The sequence below is a fragment of the Bos javanicus genome, chromosome X (genome assembly GCF_032452875.1).
Source record: "Bos javanicus breed banteng chromosome X, ARS-OSU_banteng_1.0, whole genome shotgun sequence".
NCBI lineage: Eukaryota > Metazoa > Chordata > Mammalia > Artiodactyla > Bovidae > Bos > Bos javanicus.
This window is the reverse complement of record NC_083897.1, coordinates 88,554,061-88,577,030: the sequence shown is the minus strand read 5'-3', so window position 1 is coordinate 88,577,030 and position 22,970 is coordinate 88,554,061.

Genomic DNA, 22,970 nt, shown 5'->3' with positions numbered 1-22,970 from the left:
CAACCAGGTGGGCCCTTTAAGTACCTGATGCACCAAGCAACAAAAAAGGACCCCAACATGGGTGGCCATTTCAGTGCCTGATGCACTGAGCAAAAGAGGAGGAGCCCGGCCAGGGGCACTTATAAGTACCTGACATGCCAACTAATAGAGAAGGACCCCAGTCAGGGTGGTGATTTAAGTGCCTGTCCCTCCAAACAACAGAGAAGGACTCCAACCATGGGGGCCCTTTAAACACCCGACACACTGGGCAACAGAGAAGGACCCCAATGGGGTGGGCGGGGCCCTTAAGCACCTGACACATTGACCAACAGGAAACGTCCTCAGCCAGGGCGGCCCTTTACATGCCTGATATGCAAAGCAACAGAGAAGGACCCCAGCCAGGGTGGCCTTTTAAGTGCCTGACGCACCAGGCCACAGAGAAGGAGCCCAGCCAGGGTGGCCATTTAAGGGAGTGTCATACCAAGCAACACAGAAGGACCCCAGGCAGGGGGCCCTTTAAGTGCCCGATGTGCAGAGAAACAGAAAAGGACTCCAGGCATGGTCCCCTATAAGTGCCTGACACACCAAGTAACAGTGAAGGACCCCAATCGGGGGCCCTTTAAGTGCCTGACATGCCAAGCAACAGAGAAGGACCCCCGAACTGCAGGTGGGGGGCCATTTAAGCACCTGACACATTGAGCAATAGAGAGGGACCCAACCAGGTGGGCCCTTTAAGTGCCTGATGCACCAAGCAACAAAAAAGGACCCCAACATGGGTGGCCATTTCAGCGCCTGATGCACTGAACAAAAGAGGAACCCAGCCAGGGGGCCCTTTAAGTGACTGACACGAAAAATAAGAGATGGATGCCAGCCAGTTTGGCCATTTAAGCGCTTGATGTTGCAAGCAACAGAGAAGGACCCCAAGCAGGGGGCCCCTTAGGCCCCTGATACAGAGAGCAGTAGGGAAGGACCCAAACTGGGTGGTGGGGGGTAGTGGGGGGACGGGGGCAGGCTTTAGTGCCTGATGCACCAAGCAACAGATAAGGAACCCAGGGAATGTGGCCATTTAAGCTCCAGACACACCAAGCAACAGTGAAAAACTCAAGCCAGGGGTGTCATTTAAGCACCTGGTGAACTGAGCAACAGAGAAGGACCCCAGTCAAAGGCCCTTTAAGTGCCTGACACGCCACGTAATAGAGAAGGACCTCAGCCAGGGTAGGCATTTAAGTGCCTGACACACGAAGCAATAGAGAAGGACCCTAGCTAGGGTGGCCATTTAAGTGCCTGTCCCTCCAAGCAACAGAGAAGGACTCCAACCATGGGGACCCTTTAAACACCTGACACACTGAGCAACAGAGAAGGACCCCAACGGGGTGGGCGGGGCCCTTAGGCACCTGACACATTGACCAACAGGGAACGTCCTCAGCCAGGGCGGCCCTTTAAATGCCTGATATGCCAAGCAACAGAGAAGGACCCCAGCCAGGGTGGCCTTTTAAGTGCCTGACGCACCAGGCCACAGAGAAGGACCCCAGCCAGGGTGGCCATTTAAAAGTCTGTCATGCCAAGCAACATAATAGGACCCCAGGCAGGGGGCCCTTTAAGTGCCCGATGTGCAAAGAAACAGAAAAGGACTCCAGGCACGGTCCCCTTTAAGTGCCTGACACTCCCAACAGTGAAGGACCCCAGTCGGGGGTCCCTTTAAGTGCCTGACATGCCAAGCAACAGAGAAGGACCCCCCCCAACTTCAGGTGGGGGCCATTTAAGCACCTGACACATTGAGCAATAGGGAGGGACCCAACCAGGTGGGCCCTTTAAGTGCCTGATGCACCAAGCAACAAAAAAGGACCCCAACATGGGTGGCCATTTCAGCGCCTGATGCACTGAACAAAAGAGAAGGAGCCCAGCCAGGGGCACTAATAAGTGGCTGATGTGCCAAGTAACAGAGAAGCACCCCCAGCCAGGGGGCCCTTTAAGTGACTGACACGAAAAATAAGAGAAGGATGCCAGCCAGTTTGGCCATTTAAGCGTTTGATGTTGCAAGCAACAGAGAAGGACCCCAAGCAGGGGGGCCCCTTAGGCCCCTGACACGGAGAGCAGTAGGGAAAGACCCAAACCAGGTTGGGGTGGGCGGAAGGGGGCAGGCTTTAGTGCCTGATGCACCAAGCAACAGAAAAGGAACCCAGGGAATGTGGCCATTTAAGCTCCAGACACACCAAGCAACAGTGAAGAACTCAAGCCAGGGGGATCATTTAAGCACCTGGTGAACTGCGGAACAGAGAAGGACCCCAGTCAGAGGCCCTTTAAGTGCCCGACATGCCATGTAATAGAGAAGGACCCTAGCTAGGGTGGCCATTTAAGTGCCTGTCCCTCCAAGCAACAGAGAAGGACTCCAACCATGGGGGCCCTTTAAACACCCGACACACTGGGCAACAGAGAAGGACCCCAATGGGGTGGGCGGGGCCCTTAAGCACCTGACACATTGACCAACAGGAAACGTCCTCAGCCAGGGCGGCCCTTTACATGCCTGATATGCCAAGCAACAGAGAAGGACCCCAGCCAGGGTGGCCTTTTAAGTGCCTGACGCACCAGGCCACAGAGAAGGAGCCCAGCCAGGGTGGCCATTTAAGGGAGTGTCATACCAAGCAACACAGAAGGACCCCAGGCAGGGGGCCCTTTAAGTGCCCGATGTGCAGAGAAACAGAAAAGGACTCCAGGCATGGTCCCCTTTAAGTGCCTGACACACCAAGTAACAGTGAAGGACCCCAATCGGGGGCCCTTTAAGTGCCTGACATGCCAAGCAACAGAGAAGGACCCCCGAACTGCAGGTGGGGGGCCATTTAAGCACCTGACACATTGAGCAATAGAGAGGGACCCAACCAGGTGGGCCCTTTAAGTGCCTGATGCACCAAGCAACAAAAAAGGACCCCAACATGGGTGGCCATTTCAGCGCCTGATGCACTGAACAAAAGAGGAACCCAGCCAGGGGGCCCTTTAAGTGACTGACACGAAAAATAAGAGATGGATGCCAGCCAGTTTGGCCATTTAAGCGCTTGATGTTGCAAGCAACAGAGAAGGACCCCAAGCAGGGGGGCCCCTTAGGCCCCTGATACGGAGAGCAGTAGGGAACGACCCAAACTGGGTGGTGGGGGGTAGGGGGGACGGGCGCAGGCTTTAGTGCCTGATGCACCAAGCAACAGATAAGGAACCCAGGGAATGTGGCCATTTAAGCTCCAGACACACCAAGCAACAGTGAAAAACTCAAGCCAGGGGCGTCATTTAAGCACCTGGTGAACTGAGCAACAGAGAAGGACCCCAGTCAGAGGCCCTTTAAGTGCCTGACACACCACGTAATAGAGAAGGACCTCAGCCAGGGTAGGCATTTAAGTGCCTGACACACGAAGCAATAGAGAAGGACCCTAGCTAGGGTGGCCATTTAACTGCCTGTCCCTCCAAGCAACAGAGAAGGACTCCAACCATGGGGACCCTTTAAACACCTGACACACTGAGCAACAGAGAAGGACCCCAAAGGGGTGGGCGGGGCCCTTAGGCACCTGACACATTGACCAACAGGGAACGTCCTCAGCCAGGGCGGCCCTTTAAATGCCTGATATGCCAAGCAACAGAGAAGGACCCCAGCCAGGGTGGCCTTTTAAGTGCCTGACGCACCAGGCCACAGAGAAGGACCCCAGCCAGGGTGGCCATTTAAAAGTCTGTCATGCCAAGCAACATAATAGGACCCCAGGCAGGGGGCCCCTTAAGTGCCCGATGTGCAAAGAAACAGAAAAGGACTCCAGGCACGGTCCCCTTTAAGTGCCTGACACTCCCAACAGTGAAGGACCCCAGTCGGGGGTCCCTTTAAGTGCCTGACATGCCAAGCAACAGAGAAGGACCCCCGAACTGCAGGTGGGGGCCATTTAAGCACCTGACACATTGAGCAATAGGGAGGGACCCAACCAGGTGGGCCCTTTAAGTGCCTGATGCACCAAGCAACAAAAAAGGACCCCAACATGGGTGGCCATTTCAGCGCCTGATGCACTGAACAAAAGAGGAACCCAGCCAGGGGGCCCTTTAAGTGACTGACACGAAAAATAAGAGATGGATGCCAGCCAGTTTGGCCATTTAAGCGCTTGATGTTGCAAGCAACAGAGAAGGACCCCAAGCAGGGGGCCCCTTAGGCCCCTGACACGGAGAGCAGTAGGGAAAGACCCAAACCAGGTTGGGGGTGGGCGGAAGGGGGCAGGCTTTAGTGCCTGATGCACCAAGCAACAGAAAAGGAACCCAGGGAATGTGGCCATTTAAGCTCCAGACACACCAAGCAACAGTGAAGAACTCAAGCCAGGGGGATCATTTAAGCACCTGGTGAACTGAGCAACAGAGAAGGACCCCTGGCAGGGGGCCCTTTAAGTGCCCGATGTGCAGAGAAACAGAAAGGGACTCCCGGCATGGTCCCCTTTAAGTGCCTGACACACCAAGTAACAGTGAAGGACCCCAATCGGGGGCCCTTTAAGTGCCTGACATGCCAAGCAACAGAGAAGGACCCCCGAACTGCAGGTGGGGGGCCATTTAAGCACCTGACACATTGAGCAATAGAGAGGGACCCAACCAGGTGGGCCCTTTAAGTGCCTGATGCACCAAGCAACAAAAAAGGACCCCAACATGGGTGGCCATTTCAGCGCCTGATGCACTGAACAAAAGAGGAACCCAGCCAGGGGGCCCTTTAAGTGACTGACACGAAAAATAAGAGATGGATGCCAGCCAGTTTGGCCATTTAAGCGCTTGATGTTGCAAGCAACAGAGAAGGACCCCAAGCAGGGGGGCCCCTTATGCCCCTGATACAGAGAGCAGTAGGGAAGGACCCAAACCGGGTGGTGGGGGGGTAGGGGGGACGGGGGCAGGCTTTAGTGCCTGATGCACCAAGCAACAGATAAGGAACCCAGGGAATGTGGCCATTTAAGCTCCAGACACACCAAGCAACAGTGAAAAACTCAAGCCAGGGGCGTCATTTAAGCACCTGGTGAACTGAGCAACAGAGAAGGACCCCAGTCAGAGGCCCTTGAAGGGCCTGACACGCCACGTAATAGAGAAGGACCTCAGCCAGGGTAGGCATTTAAGTGCCTGACACACGAAGCAATAGAGAAGGACCCTAGCTAGGGTGGCCATTTAAGTGCCTGTCCCTCCAAGCAACAGAGAAGGACTCCAACCATGGGGACCCTTTAAACACCTGACACACTGAGCAACAGAGAAGGACCCCAACGGGGTGGGCGGGGCCCTTAGGCACCTGACACATTGACCAACAGGGAACGTCCTCAGCCAGGGCGGCCCTTTAAATGCCTGATATGCCAAGCAACAGAGAAGGACCCCAGCCAGGGTGGCCATTTAAAAGTCTGTCATGCCAAGCAACATAATAGGACCCCAGGCAGGGGGCCCTTTAAGTGCCCGATGTGCAAAGAAACAGAAAAGGACTCCAGGCACGGTCCCCTTTAAGTGCCTGACACTCCCAACAGTGAAGGACCCCAGTCGGGGGTCCCTTTAAGTGCCTGACATGCCAAGCAACAGAGAAGGACCCCCCCCCCAACTTCAGGTGGGGGCCATTTAAGCACCTGACACATTGAGCAATAGGGAGGGACCCAACCAGGTGGGCCCTTTAAGTGCCTGATGCACCAAGCAACAAAAAAGGACCCCAACATGGGTGGCCATTTCAGCGCCTGATGCACTGAACAAAAGAGAAGGAGCCCAGCCAGGGGCACTAATAAGTGGCTGATGTGCCAAGTCACAGAGAAGCACCCCCAGCCAGGGGGCCCTTTAAGTGACTGACACGAAAAATAAGAGATGGATGCCAGCCAGTTTGGCCATTTAAGCGCTTGATGTTGCAAGCAACAGAGAAGGACCCCAAGCAGGGGGCCCCTTAGGCCCCTGACACGGAGAGCAGTAGGGAAAGACCCAAACCAGGTTGGGGGTGGGCGGAAGGGGGCAGGCTTTAGTGCCTGATGCACCAAGCAACAGAAAAGGAACCCAGGGAATGTGGCCATTTAAGCTCCAGACACACCAAGCAACAGTGAAGAACTCAAGCCAGGGGGATCATTTAAGCACCTGGTGAACTGAGCAACAGAGAAGGACCCCAGTCAGAGGCCCTTTCAGTGCCCGACATGCCATGTAATAGACAAGGACCCTAGCTAGGGTGGCCATTTAAGTGCCTGATGCACTGAGCAACATAGAAGAACCCCAGACAGGGGACCTTTTAAGTACCTGACATGGCAACTAATGAAAAGGACCCCAGCCAGGGTGGTGATTTAAGTGTCTGTCCCTTCAAGCAACAGAGAAGGACTCCAACCATGGGGGCCCTTTAAACACCTGACACATTGACCAACAGGAAATGTCCTCAGCCAGGGCGGCCCTTTACATGCCTGATACGCCAAGCAACAGAGAAGGACCCCAGCCAGGGTGGCCATTTAAGAGCCTGTCATGCCAAGCAACACTAAAGGACCCCTGGCAGGGGGCCCTTTAAGTGCCCGATGTGCAGAGGAACAGAAAAGGACTCCAGGCATGGTCCCCTTTAAGTGCCTGACACTCCAAATAACAGTGAAGGGCCCCAATCGGGGGCCCTATAAGTGTCTGACATGCTAAGCAACAGAGAAGGACCCCTGAACTGCAGGTGGGGGGCCATTTAAGCACCTGACACATCGAGCAATAGAGAGGGACCCAACCAGGTGGGCCCTTTAAGTACCTGATGCACCAAGCAACAAAAAAGGACCCCAACATGGGTGGCCATTTCAGTGCCTGATGCACTGAGCAAAAGAGGAGGAGCCCGGCCAGGGGCACTTATAAGTACCTGACATGCCAACTAATAGAGAAGGACCCCAGTCAGGGTGGTGATTTAATTGCCTGTCCCTCCAAACAACAGAGAAGGACTCCAACCATGGGGGCCCTTTAAACACCCGACACACTGGGCAACAGAGAAGGACCCCAATGGGGTGGGCGGGGCCCTTAAGTACCTGACACATTGACCAACAGGAAACGTCCTCAGCCAGGGCGGCCCTTTACACGCCTGATATGCCAAGCAACAGAGAAGGACCCCAGCCAGGGTGGCCTTTTAAGTGCCTGACGCACCAGGCCACAGAGAAGGAGCCCAGCCAGGGTGGCCATTTAAGGGAGTGTCATACCAAGCAACACAAAAGGACTCCAGGCAGGGGGCCCTTTAAGTGCCCGATGTGCAGAGAAACAGAAAAGGACTCCAGGCATGGTCCCCTTTAAGTGCCTGACACACCAAGTAACAGTGAAGGACCCTAATCGGGGGCCCTTTAAGTGCCTGACATGCCAAGCAACAGAGAAGGACCCCCGAACTGCAGGTGGGGGGCCATTTAAGCACCTGACACATTGAGCAATAGAGAGGGACCCAACCAGGTGGGCCCTTTAAGTGCCTGATGCACCAAGCAACAAAAAAGGACCCCAACATGGGTGGCCATTTCAGCGCCTGATGCACTGAACAAAAGAGGAACCCAGTCAGGGGGCCCTTTAAGTGACTGACACGAAAAATAAGAGATGGATGCCAGCCAGTTTGGCCATTTAAGCGCTTGATGTTGCAAGCAACAGACAAGGACCCCAAGCAGGGGGGCCCCTTAGGCCCCTGACACGGAGAGCAGTAGGGAAGGACCCAAACCGGGTGGAGGGGGGGTAGGGGGGGGACGGGGGCAGGCTTTTGTGCCTGATGCACCAAGCAACAGATAAGGAACCCAGGGAATGTGGCCATTTAAGCTCCAGGCACACCAAGCAACAGTGAAAAACTCAAGCCAGGGGCGTCATTTAAGCACCTGGTGAACTGAGCAACAGAGAAGGACCCCAGTCAGAGGCCCTTTAAGTGCCTGACACGCCACGTAATAGAGAAGGACCTCAGCCAGGGTAGGCATTTAAGTGCCTGACACACGAAGCAATAGAGAAGGACCCTAGCTAGGGTGGCCATTTAAGTGCCTGTCCCTCCAAGCAACAGAGAAGGACTCCAACCATGGGGACCCTTTAAACACCTGACACACTGAGCAACAGAGAAGGACCCCAACGGGGTGGGCGGGGCCCTTAGGCACCTGACACATTGACCAACAGGGAACGTCCTCAGCCAGGGCGGCCCTTTAAATGCCTGATATGCCAAGCAACAGAGAAGGACCCCAGCCAGGGTGGCCTTTTAAGTGCCTGACGCACCAGGCCACAGAGAAGGACCCCAGCCAGGGTGGCCATTTAAAAGTCTGTCATGCCAAGCAACATAATAGGACCCCAGGCAGGGGGCTCTTTAAGTGCCCGATGTGCAAAGAAACAGAAAAGGACTCCAGGCACGGTCCCCTTTAAGTGCCTGACACTCCCAACAGTGAAGGACCCCAGTCGGGGGTCCCTTTAAGTGCCTGACATGCCAAGCAACAGAGAAGGACCCCCCCAACTTCAGGTGGGGGCCATTTAAGCACCTGACACTTTGAGCAATAGGGAGGGACCCAACCAGGTGGGCCCTTTAAGTGCCTGATGCACCAAGCAACAAAAAAGGACCCCAACATGGGTGGCCATTTCAGCGCCTGATGCACTGAACAAAAGAGAAGGAGCCCAGCCAGGGGCACTAATAAGTGGCTGATGTGCCAAGTAACAGAGAAGCACCCCCAGCCAGGGGGCCCTTTAAGTGACTGACACGAAAAATAAGAGATGGATGCCAGCCAGTTTGGCCATTTAAGCGCTTGATGTTGCAAGCAACAGAGAAGGACCCCAAGCAGGGGGGCCCCTTAGGCCCCTGACACGGAGAGCAGTAGGGAAAGACCCAAACCAGGTTGGGGGTGGGCGGAAGGGGGCAGGCTTTAGTGCCTGATGCACCAAGCAACAGAAAAGGAACCCAGGGAATGTGGCCATTTAAGCTCCAGACACACCAAGCAACAGTGAAGAACTCAAGCCAGGGGGATCATTTAAGCACCTGGTGAACTGAGCAACAGAGAAGGACCCCAGTCAGAGGCCCTTTCAGTGCCCGACATGCCATGTAATAGACAAGGACCCTAGCTAGGGTGGCCATTTAAGTGCCTGATGCACTGAGCAACATAGAAGAACCCCAGACAGGGGACCTTTTAAGTACCTGACATGGCAACTAATGAAAAGGACCCCAGCCAGGGTGGTGATTTAAGTGTCTGTCCCTTCAAGCAACAGAGAAGGACTCCAACCATGGGGGCCCTTTAAGCACCTGACACATTGAGCAATAGAGAGGGACCCAACCAGGTGGGCCCTTTAAGTGCCTGATGCACCAAGCAACAAAAAAGGACCCCAACATGGGTGGCCATTTCAGCGCCTGATGCACTGAACAAAAGAGGAACCCAGCCCGGGGGCCCTTTAAGTGACTGACACGAAAAATAAGAGATGGATGCCAGCCAGTTTGGCCATTTAAGCGCTTGATGTTGCAAGCAACAGAGAAGGACCCCAAGCAGGGGGGCCCCTTATGCCCCTGATACAGAGAGCAGTAGGGAAGGACCCAAACCGGGTGGTGGGGGGGTAGGGGGGACGGGGGCAGGCTTTAGTGCCTGATGCACCAAGCAACAGATAAGGAACCCAGGGAATGTGGCCATTTAAGCTCCAGACACACCAAGCAACAGTGAAAAACTCAAGCCAGGGGCGTCATTTAAGCACCTGGTGAACTGAGCAACAGAGAAGGACCCCAGTCAGAGGCCCTTTAAGTGCCTGACACGCCACGTAATAGAGAAGGACCTCAGCCAGGGTAGGCATTTAAGTGCCTGACACACGAAGCAATAGAGAAGGACCCTAGCTAGGGTGGCCATTTAAGTGCCTGTCCCTCCAAGCAACAGAGAAGGACTCCAACCATGGGGACCCTTTAAACACCTGACACACTGAGCAACAGAGAAGGACCCCAACGGGGTGGGCGGGGCCCTTAGGCACCTGACACATTGACCAACAGGGAACGTCCTCAGCCAGGGCGGCCCTTTAAATGCCTGATATGCCAAGCAACAGAGAAGAACCCCAGCCAGGGTGGCCTTTTAAGTGCCTGACGCACCAGGCCACAGAGAAGGACCCCAGCCAGGGTGGCCATTTAAAAGTCTGTCATGCCAAGCAACATAATTGGACCCCAGGCAGGGGGCCCTTTAAGTGCCCGATGTGCAAAGACACAGAAAAGGACTCCAGGCACGGTCCCCTTTAAGTGCCTGACACTCCCAACAGTGAAGGACCCCAGTCGGGGGTCCCTTTAAGTGCCTGACATGCCAAGCAACAGAGAAGGACCCCCCCAACTTCAGGTGGGGGCCATTTAAGCACCTGACACATTGAGCAATAGGGAGGGACCCAACCAGGTGGGCCCTTTAAGTGCCTGATGCACCAAGCAACAAAAAAGGACCCCAACATGGGTGGCCATTTCAGCGCCTGATGCACTGAACAAAAGAGAAGGAGCCCAGCCAGGGGCACTAATAAGTGGCTGATGTGCCAAGTAACAGAGAAGCACCCCCAGCCAGGGGGCCCTTTAAGTGACTGACACGAAAAATAAGAGATGGATGCCAGCCAGTTTGGCCATTTAAGCGCTTGATGTTGCAAGCAACAGAGAAGGACCCCAAGCAGGGGGGCCCCTTAGGCCCCTGACACGGAGAGCAGTAGGGAAAGACCCAAACCAGGTTGGGGTGGGCGGAAGGGGGCAGGCTTTAGTGCCTGATGCACCAAGCAACAGAAAAGGAACCCAGGGAATGTGGCCATTTAAGCTCCAGAAACACCAAGCAACAGTGAAGAACTCAAGCCAGGGGGATCATTTAAGCACCTGGTGAACTGCGGAACAGAGAAGGACCCCAGTCAGAGGCCCTTTAAGTGCCCGACATGCCATGTAATAGAGAAGGACCCTAGCTAGGGTGGCCATTTAAGTGCCTGTCCCTCCAAGCAACAGAGAAGGACTCCAACCATGGGGACCCTTTAAACACCTGACACACTGAGCAACAGAGAAGGACCCCAACGGGGTGGGCGGGGCCCTTAGGCACCTGAAACATTGACCAACAGGGAACGTCCGCATCCAGGGAGGCCCTTTAAATGCCTGATATGCCAAGCAACAGAGAAGGACCCCAGCCAGGGTGGCCTTTTAAGTGCCTGACGCACCAGGCCACAGAGAAGGACCCCAGCCAGGGTGGCCATTTAAAAGTCTGTCATGCCAAGCAACATAATAGGACCCCAGGCAGGGGGCCCCTTAAGTGCCCGATGTGCAAAGAAACAGAAAAGGACTCCAGGCACGGTCCCCTTTAAGTGCCTGACACTCCCAACAGTGAAGGACCCCAGTCGGGGGTCCCTTTAAGTGCCTGACATGCCAAGCAACAGAGAAGGACCCCCGAACTGCAGGTGGGGGCCATTTAAGCACCTGACACATTGAGCAATAGGGTGGGACCCAAAAAAGGTGGGCCCTTTAAGTGCCTGATGCACCAAGCAACAAAAAAGGACCCCAACATGGGTGGCCATTTCAGCGCCTGATGCACTGAACAAAAGAGGAACCCAGCCAGGGGGCCCTTTAAGTGACTGACACGAAAAATAAGAGATGGATGCCAGCCAGTTTGGCCATTTAAGCGCTTGATGTTGCAAGCAACAGAGAAGGACCCCAAGCAGGGGGGCCCCTTAGGCCCCTGACACGGAGAGCAGTAGGGAAAGACCCAAACCAGGTTGGGGGTGGGCGGAAGGGGGCAGGCTTTAGTGCCTGATGCACCAAGCAACAGAAAAGGAACCCAGGGAATGTGGCCATTTAAGCTCCAGACACACCAAGCAACAGTGAAGAACTCAAGCCAGGGGGATCATTTAAGCACCTGGTGAACTGAGCAACAGAGAAGGACCCCTGGCAGGGGGCCCTTTAAGTGCCCGATGTGCAGAGAAACAGAAAGGGACTCCCGGCATGGTCCCCTTTAAGTGCCTGACACACCAAGTAACAGTGAAGGACCCCAATCGGGGGCCCTTTAAGTGCCTGACATGCCAAGCAACAGAGAAGGACCCCCGAACTGCAGGTGGGGGGCCATTTAAGCACCTGACACATTGAGCAATAGAGAGGGACCCAACCAGGTGGGCCCTTTAAGTGCCTGATGCACCAAGCAACAAAAAAGGACCCCAACATGGGTGGCCATTTCAGCGCCTGATGCACTGAACAAAAGAGGAACCCAGCCAGGGGGCCCTTTAAGTGACTGACACGAAAAATAAGAGATGGATGCCAGCCAGTTTGGCCATTTAAGCGCTTGATGTTGCAAGCAACAGAGAAGGACCCCAAGCAGGGGGCCCCTTAGGCCCCTGACACGGAGAGCAGTAGGGAAAGACCCAAACCAGGTTGGGGGTGGGCGGAAGGGGGCAGGCTTTAGTGCCTGATGCACCAAGCAACAGAAAAGGAACCCAGGGAATGTGGCCATTTAAGCTCCAGACACACCAAGCAACAGTGAAAAACTCAAGCCAGGGGCGTCATTTAAGCACCTGGTGAACTGAGCAACAGAGAAGGACCCCAGTCAGAGGCCCTTTAAGTGCCTGACACGCCACGTAATAGAGAAGGACCTCAGCCAGGGTAGGCATTTAAGTGCCTGACACACGAAGCAATAGAGAAGGACCCTAGCTAGGGTGGCCATTTAAGTGCCTGTCCCTCCAAGCAACAGAGAAGGACTCCAACCATGGGGACCCTTTAAACACCTGACACACTGAGCAACAGAGAAGGACCCCAACGGGGTGGGCGGGGCCCTTAGGCACCTGACACATTGACCAACAGGGAACGTCCTCAGCCAGGGCGGCCCTTTAAATGCCTGATATGCCAAGCAACAGAGAAGGACCCCAGCCAGGGTGGCCTTTTAAGTGCCTGACGCACCAGGCCACAGAGAAGGACCCCAGCCAGGGTGGCCATTTAAAAGTCTGTCATGCCAAGCAACATAATAGGACCCCAGGCAGGGGGCCCTTTAAGTGCCCGATGTGCAAAGACACAGAAAAGGACTCCAGGCACGGTCCCCTTTAAGTGCCTGACACTCCCAACAGTGAAGGACCCCAGTCGGGGGTCCCTTTAAGTGCCTGACATGCCAAGCAACAGAGAAGGACCCCCCCAACTTCAGGTGGGGGCCATTTAAGCACCTGACACATTGAGCAATAGGGAGGGACCCAACCAGGTGGGCCCTTTAAGTGCCTGATGCACCAAGCAACAAAAAAGGACCCCAACATGGGTGGCCATTTCAGCGCCTGATGCACTGAACAAAAGAGAAGGAGCCCAGCCAGGGGCACTAATAAGTGGCTGATGTGCCAAGTAACAGAGAAGCACCCCCAGCCAGGGGGCCCTTTAAGTGACTGACACGAAAAATAAGAGATGGATGCCAGCCAGTTTGGCCATTTAAGCGCTTGATGTTGCAAGCAACAGAGAAGGACCCCAAGCAGGGGGCCCCTTAGGCCCCTGACACGGAGAGCAGTAGGGAAAGACCCAAACCAGGTTGGGGTGGGCGGAAGGGGGCAGGCTTTAGTGCCTGATGCACCAAGCAACAGAAAAGGAACCCAGGGAATGTGGCCATTTAAGCTCCAGAAACACCAAGCAACAGTGAAGAACTCAAGCCAGGGGGATCATTTAAGCACCTGGTGAACTGCGGAACAGAGAAGGACCCCAGTCAGAGGCCCTTTAAGTGCCCGACATGCCATGTAATAGAGAAGGACCCTAGCTAGGGTGGCCATTTAAGTGCCTGTCCCTCCAAGCAACAGAGAAGGACTCCAACCATGGGGACCCTTTAAACACCTGACACACTGAGCAACAGAGAAGGACCCCAACGGGGTGGGCGGGGCCCTTAGGCACCTGAAACATTGACCAACAGGGAACGTCCGCATCCAGGGAGGCCCTTTAAATGCCTGATATGCCAAGCAACAGAGAAGGACCCCAGCCAGGGTGGCCTTTTAAGTGCCTGACGCACCAGGCCACAGAGAAGGACCCCAGCCAGGGTGGCCATTTAAAAGTCTGTCATGCCAAGCAACATAATAGGACCCCAGGCAGGGGGCCCCTTAAGTGCCCGATGTGCAAAGAAACAGAAAAGGACTCCAGGCACGGTCCCCTTTAAGTGCCTGACACTCCCAACAGTGAAGGACCCCAGTCGGGGGTCCCTTTAAGTGCCTGACATGCCAAGCAACAGAGAAGGACCCCCGAACTGCAGGTGGGGGCCATTTAAGCACCTGACACATTGAGCAATAGGGTGGGACCCAAAAAGGTGGGCCCTTTAAGTGCCTGATGCACCAAGCAACAAAAAAGGACCCCAACATGGGTGGCCATTTCAGCGCCTGATGCACTGAACAAAAGAGGAACCCAGCCAGGGGCCCTTTAAGTGACTGACACGAAAAATAAGAGATGGATGCCAGCCAGTTTGGCCATTTAAGCGCTTGATGTTGCAAGCAACAGAGAAGGACCCCAAGCAGGGGGCCCCTTAGGCCCCTGACACGGAGAGCAGTAGGGAAAGACCCAAACCAGGTTGGGGGTGGGCGGAAGGGGGCAGGCTTTAGTGCCTGATGCACCAAGCAACAGAAAAGGAACCCAGGGAATGTGGCCATTTAAGCTCCAGACACACCAAGCAACAGTGAAGAACTCAAGCCAGGGGGATCATTTAAGCACCTGGTGAACTGAGCAACAGAGAAGGACCCCTGGCAGGGGGCCCTTTAAGTGCCCGATGTGCAGAGAAACAGAAAGGGACTCCCGGCATGGTCCCCTTTAAGTGCCTGACACACCAAGTAACAGTGAAGGACCCCAATCGGGGGCCCTTTAAGTGCCTGACATGCCAAGCAACAGAGAAGGACCCCCGAACTGCAGGTGGGGGGCCATTTAAGCACCTGACACATTGAGCAATAGAGAGGGACCCAACCAGGTGGGCCCTTTAAGTGCCTGATGCACCAAGCAACAAAAAAGGACCCCAACATGGGTGGCCATTTCAGCGCCTGATGCACTGAACAAAAGAGGAACCCAGCCAGGGGGCCCTTTAAGTGACTGACACGAAAAATAAGAGATGGATGCCAGCCAGTTTGGCCATTTAAGCGCTTGATGTTGCAAGCAACAGAGAAGGACCCCAAGCAGGGGGCCCCTTAGGCCCCTGACACGGAGAGCAGTAGGGAAAGACCCAAACCAGGTTGGGGGTGGGCGGAAGGGGGCAGGCTTTAGTGCCTGATGCACCAAGCAACAGAAAAGGAACCCAGGGAATGTGGCCATTTAAGCTCCAGACACACCAAGCAACAGTGAAAAACTCAAGCCAGGGGCGTCATTTAAGCACCTGGTGAACTGAGCAACAGAGAAGGACCCCAGTCAGAGGCCCTTTAAGTGCCTGACACGCCACGTAATAGAGAAGGACCTCAGCCAGGGTAGGCATTTAAGTGCCTGACACACGAAGCAATAGAGAAGGACCCTAGCTAGGGTGGCCATTTAAGTGCCTGTCCCTCCAAGCAACAGAGAAGGACTCCAACCATGGGGACCCTTTAAACACCTGACACACTGAGCAACAGAGAAGGACCCCAACGGGGTGGGCGGGGCCCTTAGGCACCTGACACATTGACCAACAGGGAACGTCCTCAGCCAGGGCGGCCCTTTAAATGCCTGATATGCCAAGCAACAGAGAAGGACCCCAGCCAGGGTGGCCTTTTAAGTGCCTGACGCACCAGGCCACAGAGAAGGACCCCAGCCAGGGTGGCCATTTAAAAGTCTGTCATGCCAAGCAACATAATAGGACCCCAGGCAGGGGGCCCTTTAAGTGCCCGATGTGCAAAGAAACAGAAAAGGACTCCAGGCACGGTCCCCTTTAAGTGCCTGACACTCCCAACAGTAAAGGACCCCAGTCGGGGGTCCCTTTAAGTGCCTGACATGCCAAGCAACAGAGAAGGACCCCCCCAACTTCAGGTGGGGGCCATTTAAGCACCTGACACATTGAGCAATAGGGAGGGACCCAACCAGGTGGGCCCTTTAAGTGCCTGATGCACCGAGCAACAAAAAAGGACCCCAACATGGGTGGCCATTTCAGCGCCCGATGCACTGAACAAAAGAGAAGGAGCCCAGCCAGGGGCACTAATAAGTGGCTGATGTGCCAAGTAACAGAGAAGCACCCCCAGCCAGGGGGCCCTTTAAGTGACTGACACGAAAAATAAGAGATGGATGCCAGCCAGTTTGGCCATTTAAGCGCTTGATGTTGCAAGCAACAGAGAAGGACCCCAAGCAGGGGGGCCCCTTAGGCCCCTGACACGGAGAGAAGTAGGGAAAGACCCAAACCAGGTTGGGGTGGGCGGAAGGGGGCAGGCTTTAGTGCCTGATGCACCAAGCAACAGAAAAGGAACCCAGGGAATGTGGCCATTTAAGCTCCAGACACACCAAGCAACAGTGAAGAACTCAAGCCAGGGGGATCATTTAAGCACCTGGTGAACTGCGGAACAGAGAAGGACCCCAGTCAGAGGCCCTTTAAGTGCCCGACATGCCATGTAATAGAGAAGGACCCTAGCTAGGGTGGCCATTTAAGTGCCTGTCCCTCCAAGCAACAGAGAAGGACTCCAACCATGGGGACCCTTTAAACACCTGACACACTGAGCAACAGAGAAGGACCCCAACGGGGTGGGCGGGGCCCTTAGGCACCTGAAACATTGACCAACAGGGAACGTCCGCATCCAGGGAGGCCCTTTAAATGCCTGATATGCCAAGCAACAGAGAAGGACCCCAGCCAGGGTGGCCTTTTAAGTGCCTGACGCACCAGGCCACAGAGAAGGACCCCAGCCAGGGTGGCCATTTAAAAGTCTGTCATGCCAAGCAACATAATAGGACCCCAGGCAGGGGGCCCCTTAAGTGCCCGATGTGCAAAGAAACAGAAAAGGACTCCAGGCACGGTCCCCTTTAAGTGCCTGACACTCCCAACAGTGAAGGACCCCAGTCGGGGGTCCCTTTAAGTGCCTGACATGCCAAGCAACAGAGAAGGACCCCCGAACTGCAGGTGGGGGCCATTTAAGCACCTGACACATTGAGCAATAGGGAGGGACCCAACCAGGTGGGCCCTTTAAGTGCCTGATGCACCAAGCAACAAAAAAGGACCCCAACATGGGTGGCCATTTCAGCGCCTGATGCACTGAACAAAAGAGGAACCCAGCCAGGGGGCCCTTTAAGTGACTGACACGAAAAATAAGAGATGGATGCCAGCCAGTTTGGCCATTTAAGCGCTTGATGTTGCAAGCAACAGAGAAGGACCCCAAGCAGGGGGCCCCTTAGGCCCCTGACACGGAGAGCAGTAGGGAAAGACCCAAACCAGGTTGGGGGTGGGCGGAAGGGGGCAGGCTTTAGTGCCTGATGCACCAAGCAACAGAAAAGGAACCCAGGGAATGTGGCCATTTAAGCTCCACACACACCAAGCAACAGTGAAGAACTCAAGCCAGGGGGATCATTTAAGCACCTGGTGAACTGAGCAACAGAGAAGGACCCCTGGCAGGGGGCCCTTTAAGTGCCCGATGTGCAGAGAAACAGAAAAGGACTCCAGGCATGGTCCCCTTTAAGTGCCTGACACACCAAGTAACAGTGAAGGACCCCAATCGGGGGCCCTTTAAGTGCCTGACATGCCAAGCAACAGAGAAGGACCCCCGAACTGCAGGTGGGGGGCCATTTAAGCACCTGACACATTGAGCAATAGAGAGGGACCCAACCAGGTGGGCCCTTTAAGTGCCTGATGCACCAAGCAACAAAAAAGGACCCCAACATGGGTGGCCATTTCAGCGCCTGATGCACTGAACAAAAGAGGAACCCAGCCAGGGGGCCCTTTAAGTGACTGACACGAAAAATAAGAGATGGATGCCAGCCAGTTTGGCCATTTAAGCGCTTGATGTTGCAAGCAACAGAGAAGGACCCCAAGCAGGGGGCCCCTTATGCCCCTGATACAGAGAGCAGTAGGGAAGGACCCAAACCGGGTGGTGGGGGGGTAGGGGGGACGGGGGCAGGCTTTAGTGCCTGATGCACCAAGCAACAGATAAGGAACCCAGGGAATGTGGCCATTTAAGCTCCAGACACACCAAGCAACAGTGAAGAACTCAAGCCAGGGGGATCATTTAAGCACCTGGTGAACTGAGCAACAGAGAAGGACCCCAGTCAGAGGCCCTTTAAGTGCCCGACATGCCATGTAATAGAGAAGGACCCTAGCTAGGGTGGCCATTTAAGTGCCTGATGCACTGAGCAACATAGAAGAACCCCAGACAGGGGACCTTTTAAGTACCTGACATGGCAACTAATGAAAAGAACCCCAGCCAGGGTGGTGATTTAAGTGTCTGTCCCTTCAAGCAACAGAGAAGGACTCCAACCATGGGGGCCCTTTAAACACCTGACACATTGACCAACAGGAAATGTCCTCAGCCAGGGCGGCCCTTTACATGCCTGATACGCCAAGCAACAGAGAAGGACCCCAGCCAGGGTGGCCTTTTAAGTGCCTGACGCACCAGGCCACAGAGAAGGACCCCAGCCAGGGTGGCCATTTAAGAGCCTGTCATGCCAAGCAACACTAAAGGACCCCTGGCAGGGGGCCCTTTAAGTGCCCGATGTGCAGAGGAACAGAAAAGGACTCCAGGCATGGTCCCCTTTAAGTGCCTGACACTCCAAATAACAGTGAAGGGCCCCAATCGGGGGCCCTATAAGTGTCTGACATGCTAAGCAACAGAGAAGGACCCCTGAACTGCAGGTGGGGGGCCATTTAAGCACCTGACACATCGAGCAATGGAGAGGGACCCAACCAGGTGGGCCCTTTAAGTACCTGATGCACCAAGCAACAAAAAAGGACCCCAACATGGGGGGGCCATTTCAGTGCCTGATGCACTGAGCAAAAGAGGAGGAGCCCGGCCAGGGGCACTTATAAGTACCTGACATGCCAACTAATAGAGGACCCCAGTCAGGGTGGTGATTTAAGTGCCTGTCCCTCCAAACAACAGAGAAGGACTCCAACCATGGGGGCCCTTTAAACACCCGACACACTGGGCAACACAGAAGGACCCCAATGGGGTGGGCGGGGCCCTTAAGCACCTGACACATTGACCAACAGGAAACGTCCTCAGCCAGGGCGGCCCTTTACATGCCTGATATGCCAAGCAACAGAGAAGGACCCCAGCCAGGGTGGCCTTTTAAGTGCCTGACGCAACAGGCCACAGAGAAGGAGCCCAGCCAGGGTGGCCATTTAAGGGAGTGTCATACCAAGCAACACAAAAGGACCCCAAGCAGGGGGCCCTTTAAGTGCCCGATGTGCAGAGAAACAGAAAAGGACTCCAGGCATGGTCCCTTTTAAGTGACTGACACTCCCAACAGTGAAGGACCCCAGTCGGGGGTCCCTTTAAGTGCCTGACATGCCAAGCAACAGAGAAGGACCCCCGAACTGCAGGTGGGGGGCCATTTAAGCACCTGACACATTGAGCAATAGAGAGGGACCCAACCAGGTGGGCCCTTTAAGTGCCTGATGCACCAAGCAACAAAAAAGGACCCCAACATGGGTGGCCATTTCAGCGCCTGATGCACTGAACAAAAGAGGAACCCAGCCAGGGGGCCCTTTAAGTGACTGACACGAAAAATAAGAGATGGATGCCAGCCAGTTTGGCCATTTAAGCGCTTGATGTTGCAAGCAACAGACAAGGACCCCAAGCAGGGGGGCCCCTTAGGCCCCTGACACGGAGAGCAGTAGGGAAGGACCCAAACCGGGTGGTGGGGGGGTAGGGGGGACGGGGGCAGGCTTTTGTGCCTGATGCACCAAGCAACAGATAAGGAACCCAGGGAATGTGGCCATTTAAGCTCCAGACACACCAAGCAACAGTGAAAAACTCAAGCCAGGGGCGTCATTTAAGCACCTGGTGAACTGAGCAACAGAGAAGGACCCCAGTCAGAGGCCCTTTAAGTGCCTGACACGCCACGTAATAGAGAAGGACCTCAGCCAGGGTAGGCATTTAAGTGCCTGACACACGAAGCAATAGAGAAGGACCCTAGCTAGGGTGGCCATTTAAGTGCCTGTCCCTCCAAGCAACAGAGAAGGACTCCAACCATGGGGACCCTTTAAACACCTGACACACTGAGCAACAGAGAAGGACCCCAACGGGGTGGGCGGGGCCCTTAGGCACCTGACACATTGACCAACAGGGAACGTCCTCAGCCAGGGCGGCCCTTTAAATGCCTGATATGCCAAGCAACAGAGAAGGACCCCAGCCAGGGTGGCCTTTTAAGTGCCTGACGCACCAGGCCACAGAGAAGGACCCCAGCCAGGGTGGCCATTTAAAAGTCTGTCATGCCAAGCAACATAATAGGACCCCAGGCAGGGGGCCCTTTAAGTGCCCGATGTGCAAAGAAACAGAAAAGGACTCCAGGCACGGTCCCCTTTAAGTGCCTGACACTCGCAACAGTGAAGGACCCCAGTCGGGGGTCCCTTTAAGTGCCTGACATGCCAAGCAACAGAGAAGGACCCCCCCAACTTCAGGTGGGGGCCATTTAAGCACCTGACACTTTGAGCAATAGGGAGGGACCCAACCAGGTGGGCCCTTTAAGTGCCTGATGCACCAAGCAACAAAAAAGGACCCCAACATGGGTGGCCATTTCAGCGCCTGATGCACTGAACAAAAGAGAAGGAGCCCAGCCAGGGGCACTAATAAGTGGCTGATGTGCCAAGTAACAGAGAAGCACCCCCAGCCAGGGGGCCCTTTAAGTGACTGACACGAAAAATAAGAGATGGATGCCAGCCAGTTTGGCCATTTAAGCGCTTGATGTTGCAAGCAACAGAGAAGGACCCCAAGCAGGGGGCCCCTTAGGCCCCTGACACGGAGAGCAGTAGGGAAAGACCCAAACCAGGTTGGGGGTGGGCGGAAGGGGGCAGGCTTTAGTGCCTGATGCACCAAGCAACAGAAAAGGAACCCAGGGAATGTGGCCATTTAAGCTCCAGACACACCAAGCAACAGTGAAGAACTCAAGCCAGGGGGATCATTTAAGCACCTGGTGAACTGAGCAACAGAGAAGGACCCCAGTCAGAGGCCCTTTCAGTGCCCGACATGCCATGTAATAGACAAGGACCCTAGCTAGGGTGGCCATTTAAGTGCCTGATGCACTGAGCAACATAGAAGAACCCCAGACAGGGGACCTTTTAAGTACCTGACATGGCAACTAATGAAAAGGACCCCAGCCAGGGTGGTGATTTAAGTGTCTGTCCCTTCAAGCAACAGAGAAGGACTCCAACCATGGGGGCCCTTTAAGCACCTGACACATTGAGCAATAGAGAGGGACCCAACCAGGTGGGCCCTTTAAGTGCCTGATGCACCAAGCAACAAAAAAGGACCCCAACATGGGTGGCCATTTCAGCGCCTGATGCACTGAACAAAAGAGGAACCCAGCCAGGGGGCCCTTTAAGTGACTGACACGAAAAATAAGAGATGGATGCCAGCCAGTTTGGCCATTTAAGCGCTTGATGTTGCAAGCAACAGAGAAGGACCCCAAGCAGGGGGGCCCCTTATGCCCCTGATACAGAGAGCAGTAGGGAAGGACCCAAACCGGGTGGTGGGGGGGTAGGGGGGGGACGGGGGCAGGCTTTAGTGCCTGATGCACCAAGCAACAGATAAGGAACCCAGGGAATGTGGCCATTTAAGCTCCAGACACACCAAGCAACAGTGAAAAACTCAAGCCAGGGGCGTCATTTAAGCACCTGGTGAACTGAGCAACAGAGAAGGACCCCAGTCAGAGGCCCTTTAAGTGCCTGACACGCCACGTAATAGAGAAGGACCTCAGCCAGGGTAGGCATTTAAGTGCCTGACACACGAAGCAATAGAGAAGGACCCTAGCTAGGGTGGCCATTTAAGTGCCTGTCCCTCCAAGCAACAGAGAAGGACCCCAACGGGGTGGGCGGGGACCTTAGGCACCTGACACATTGACCAACAGGGAACGTCCTCAGCCAGGGCGGCCCTTTAAATGCCTGATATGCCAAGCAACAGAGAAGGACCCCAGCCAGGGTGGTCTTTTAAGTGCCTGACGCACCAGGCCACAGAGAAGGACCCCAGCCAGGGTGGCCATTTAAAAGTCTGTCATGCCAAGCAACATAATAGGACCCCAGGCAGGGGGCCCTTTAAGTGCCCGATGTGCAAAGAAACAGAAAAGGACTCCAGGCACGGTCCCCTTTAAGTGCCTGACACTCCCAACAGTGAAGGACCCCAGTCGGGGTCCCTTTAAGTGCCTGACATGCCAAGCAACAGAGAAGGACCCCCCCAACTTCAGGTGGGGGCCATTAAAGCACCTGACACATTGAGCAATAGGGAGGGACCCAACCAGGTGGGCCCTTTAAGTGCCTGATGCACCGAGCAACAAAAAAGGACCCCAACATGGGTGGCCATTTCAGCGCCTGATGCACTGAACAAAAGAGAAGGAGCCCAGCCAGGGGCACTAATAAGTGGCTGATGTGCCAAGTAACAGAGAAGCACCCCCAGCCAGGGGGCCCTTTAAGTGACTGACACGAAAAATAAGAGATGGATGCCAGCCAGTTTGGCCATTTAAGCGCTTGATGTTGCAAGCAACAGAGAAGGACCCCAAGCAGGGGGCCCCTTAGGCCCCTGACACGGAGAGCAGTAGGGAAAGACCCAAACCAGGTTGGGGTGGGCGGAAGGGGGCAGGCTTTAGTGCCTGATGCACCAAGCAACAGAAAAGGAACCCAGGGAATGTGGCCATTTAAGCTCCAGACACACCAAGCAACAGTGAAGAACTCAAGCCAGGGGGATCATTTAAGCACCTGGTGAACTGCGGAACAGAGAAGGACCCCAGTCAGAGGCCCTTTAAGTGCCCGACATGCCATGTAATAGAGAAGGACCCTAGCTAGGGTGGCCATTTAAGTGCCTGTCCCTCCAAGCAACAGAGAAGGACTCCAACCATGGGGACCCTTTAAACATCTGACACACTGAGCAACAGAGAAGGACCCCAACGGGGTGGGCGGGGCCCTTAGGCACCTGAAACATTGACCAACAGGGAACGTCCGCATCCAGGGCGGCCCTTTAAATGCCTGATATGCCAAGCAACA